Source organism: Hordeum vulgare, chromosome 7H, assembly GCF_904849725.1.
Source record: "Hordeum vulgare subsp. vulgare chromosome 7H, MorexV3_pseudomolecules_assembly, whole genome shotgun sequence".
Taxonomy (NCBI): Eukaryota; Viridiplantae; Streptophyta; class Magnoliopsida; order Poales; family Poaceae; genus Hordeum; species Hordeum vulgare.
In genome coordinates, this window is record NC_058524.1 from 556,083,724 (window position 1) to 556,088,814 (window position 5,091).

The window sequence follows — 5,091 nt, forward strand, 5'->3', positions numbered from 1 at the left end:
CCAACTAGATCGATATTTCTTCGGTGAGAGAGGTGTGTTGTGGTAGGTTCAACCTGTTAAATTTCTATATCCCATTCAAGAAGGGGACAACATGCATATTTTTTTCTTCTACTAAGGATAAAACGATGGGGTTTATTCATATTGCTTGAGTTTACATTGTATACATCAAGTCATTTTTCTCCATCCAATACTCTGTTTTACTAAATACTCTAGATGCATGCTGGATAGCGGTCGATGAGTGGAGTAATAGTAATAGGTGCGGGCGGGAGTCCGCCTATTCGTTTATGGACGTGATGCCTATATACACATGATCATTGTTGTGAATATCGCATAACTATCCACCTTTTTTGTCAATTACCCAACAGTAATTTGTTTACCCATCGTATGCTATTTTTCATGAGAGGTGCCATTAGGGAAAGCTATTGCCCGTGGGTCTATTCACAACATATTGATAAAACCTTCATTACCTTTCTGTAATTTATTTAATTTTTATTTTATCTTGCTATCTACAATTATCTACACACCTCTCTTGCTTGCAAATAACAAGACAAGAGGATTGACAACCCTCTTGCCCGCATTTGGTGCAAGTTGTTTGTTCTTTTGTGTGCAGTCGCTGAAGACAATTCTGGTTGATATTACTATTTTTTCGATAAACCTTGGTTTCATAACTGAAGGAAATACTTACCCACATTGTACTACGATAACCCGTTCCTCTTCATGGAAAACCAAACACAGATCACAAGTATGAGGAAGGATTTATGGCGCCATTGCCGGGGAATATCATCACCAACTACCAAGTAACTCTAACAAAATTTCATTCACTTGTTCCTCCTTTTATTTGCTGGTATATTTAGTTTTTCTCAGAAGAAATTACAAATATATTTATCTTTGCTTGCTCAGCTTGTCAATAGATTGCATCTTTTCTCTCTAGTTTGCTTGTCTTGCTTGTTACTTTGCTTGCTCGGTCACCATGTCTCATGATACTACTAAGTTGGGTGACTTCACAAATACTAATAATAATGATTTTATTAGTACTCCTATACCATCCGTCACTAGTGCGTATGCATTTGATATTAGTGCTGCATTATTGAACCTCACTAGTAGAAAACAGGGCTTTGGTCCACTTGAAGAAATCCCATTAGTCCCGGTTCACCCACGAACCGGGACCTATGGTGTCATTGGTCCCGGTTCATGAGGCCAGGGCGCCAGGCGGGCATCATGGGCCATTGGTCCCGGTTCGTGTCAACCCTTTGGTCCCGGTTCCAGACACATAGCGGGACCAATAGGCAGGGACCGTTCGTATCCCCCTTTAGTCCTAGTTGATGGATCAAACTGGGACCAGATGGACCGTTCGTATCCCACTAAGGGGTGCTGGAAATCATTCGTATCACCCTTTAGTCCCGGTTAGTGGCTCAACCCGGAACTAAAGGCCTAAACGGTTTGCCTCCCTCTTCGCGAAAGAACAACCGAAGCAGAGTGTGTCACCATTTTCTCTGTTCTTCTCCTGTCTCGCTCTCTTCTTCCCCTCTCTTCTTCCCTTCTCTTCTTCAACCATGCCAACTCGCTTCACAGAGGTTCTCGCACATGGCAACAACAATCTCGATGTCGTGTACACGAACGAGAGCAGGGAGGTACCGCATTTTCTTAGATAGTTGGAGGAACGGTGGCTTGACGCCACGGTGGATCATGAGAAGTTCTTGGGGCTTGATCTGGAGTACACGGCCGATCAACAAGGTGTTGCCGTCGTCCAACTATGTTTCAAACACCATGCCTTGATCTTCCAATGGGCGAGGTATGTTTTGAGGCTTTCTTTGATCCAAGGTTATGAAAATTGCATATATATAAATATATAGTGATTTCTTTAGGTTCCATTGGATATATATATATATGTAGTTTCTATATATGTTCCATTGGATAGTTAATTGAGGGTTTCCTGATCAATTCATAGGATATGAAAATTGCATAGGATCGATAGAAATATGTTCCATTTTGGAATCCTATAAAGATCAATTTCTCTTTAGTTGTAGTGAAACAATTTTATGCGGCGTTCTTCGATCCAAGGTTATGAAAATTGCATATAGCTAGTGATCTCTCTAGGTTCCATTGGATAGCAATATGATATGTCATAGTTATGAAAATTGCATATAGCTAGTGATCTCTCTAGGTTCCATTGGATAGCAATATGATATGTCATAGTTATGAAAATTGCATATTGTTAGTGATCTCTGTAGGTTCCATTGGATAGCAATATGACATGTCATAGTTATGAAAATTGCATATCGCTAGTGATCTCTCTAGGTTTCATTTAATAGCAATATGATATGTCATAGTTATGAAAATTGCATATAGCTAGTGATCTCTCTAGGTTCCATTGGATAGCTATAGTGATATCTCTAGGTTCCATTGGATAGCTATAGTGGTCTCTCTAGGTTCCATTGGATAGCAATATGCAATATGTCTAGCTTGTTGCATATTTTCAAAACCGTGGAAGAATATATATATATATGTCATAGTTAATTTACGGTTTCTTGATCAATTCATAGGATATGAAAATTGCATAGGATAGCAATATGTTCCATTTGAATCCTAAAGTTAATTTTCTCTTTAGTTGTAGTGAAACACTTTCCTTGTTGCAGCAGTATGTAATATTTGTTCCATTTTAATTTGTTGTTGTTGAAGTAGTGACAAGCATTGTCCAGAACTCATGGACTTCCTTCGCAGCGGCATCACTTCTGCTACCGTTGAAATAACGAACGACAAGCTGAAGATGAGGCACAACTTCGGTATTGAGATACCAGCTGATTGCCTCATTAATCTCCAACGGGAATTCAGGCTTTGACATGAGAGGACTTCGATGGCTCATATGGCACTCGCCTTGATCGACGAGGAGTATGCTGATATGAAGACCAAATTCCCAAAGTCTCAGCACATACTTTGGGAGAAGGCCCCACTTTATCATATCAACATTGAGTATGCAGCAAAAGATGCATACATTTCATACGAGTTGTACTGCAAGATCCGAGTCGTCAACTATTGCCGGCGTCACCTCAGAGCAGGTGGACATCCTGATTTAGACGATTCAGACGAGTAGTGTTCACAATGGCGAACACTTGTATATATATCTATGCTAGCTATTATTATGTATTGTTTGGACTAGTATCATTCTATACTGCTTGGACCAATTTATATATGTCTAGTTTCTCTTTGTGCCATTATAGTTTCCAAATTTGAATGGTTTAGCCCTTCCTAATTTCATTTGCTACTTTTGCATGGTTTAGCCCTTTCTAACTTCATGGTATCATGCATTTCGACCACATATATATACAAAAAGTCTTCAGTTCAAATAAGTTCAAAAAAATGAAATCCCTTTTGTAACAGATCTGTTTTTATTAAAACAGTCATTTAAAATAACCTAAAACCTACCAAATTAAATATAATGATAAAAACACAATAATATTAAATAGTAGGAAAAAGAATCACTCAAAAATCTATTTTTAGTAAATTTATTCACAAAATTAAATAAATAAAGTGAAAAAGAAACATCGAGTAAATGCATGAAAATACCAAATGAACTCAGAAAGTGTTGAAAATTGATGATGTGGCCTTGAATGGTGCATTTTGAACACACAAAAAGTCTTGAGTTCAAATAAGTTCAAAAAATGAAATCCCTTTTGTAACAGATGATTTTTCGTAAGAAACCCTAATACTTCGAAAGAGATTGTCCGATTTCTACACGAAGTGCATCCAGTTTTTGCCGCAACCCTCTCAACTTTCTAGCACATGCTATGTGGGCGAAATGATGATACAGTGCCAACTTTCAACCTATTTAGAGTTCATTTGTAGTGCTTTTCAATTTTTGGGCCATTTAGCTCAAAAAATCAGTGAATGCATGAAAAATACCAAATGAAACTTAGAAAGTGTTGAAAATTGATGATGTGGCCTTGAATGGTGCATTTTGAAAACACAAAAAGTCTTGAGTTCAAATAAGTTTAAAAAATGAAATCCGTTTTGTAACACATGTGTTTTTGATTAAAATAGTCATTTAATATAACCTAAAACCTACCAAATTGAATATAATGATAAAAACACAGTAATATTAAATATGAGGAAAAAGAATCACTCAAAAATCTATTTTTTTAGTAAAGTTAGTCACAAAATAAAATAAATAAAGTAAAAAACGAAACAAAAAAAATTAGATTGTTTAAAAAAAATGCCACCTACTTGTCCAAACGGCCTCAATACCACTAGAAACCCAACCACAGAGTTGGGCCAGGATTCAGGCCCACAGAAGGCCCAATAGGCCCACACGTAGTGACAAATTAGGTCCAGAAGCCTGCAGTTGAGAGGAGCTCGAGTGTGTTTGCGCACCAACGCTTATAAACCTCTCCCGGGCTCTCTCGGCTAGCGAGGTGGGACTAAACATCCGATCGCACCGCGGCTGTGGCAGGCACATGCCTTTAGTCCTTGTTTGTGCCACCAACCAACACGAAATACCCCCTTTCGTGTCGGTTATTGGCACCAACCGGGACTAAAGGTCTCTTGTTCCCGCCCTTTGGGCTGCTGGAAATTGGCCTTTAGTCCCGGTTTGTGGCACCAACTGGGATGAAAGGGGTGCATTGATCCCGGTTTGAGGTCTCGTTTCACATATAGGCAGGAGTTGTCATAATTTCCCCCAAATTCTCCCATTTGCCCCACGAGCCCGTCCTCCTCATCATCGCCGCCGTCCCAAGCCCGTCGTCGCCGCCACCCGAAGCCCGTCCTCCTCCTCGTCGTTGCCGCCGCCCCCGGTCCAGTCCTCCTCCTCGTCGTTGCCGCCGCCCCCGGTCCAGTCCTCCTCCTCGTCGCCGCCGTCCCCGATCCAGTCGTCATCGCCACCCCCGAGCACGTCGCCGTCGCCGCCCCCGAGCCCATCATCGTCGCCCCCGAGCCCGTCGCTGTCGCCGCCCCCAATCCAGTCCTCCTCGTCGTCACCGCCGTCCCCGAGCCCGTCATTGTCGTCGCCCCCGAGCACGTCGCCGTCGCCGCCCCGAGGCCATTGTCATCGCCCCCGAGCCCGTCATCGTCGCCCCCGAGCCCGTCGCTGCAACTTCT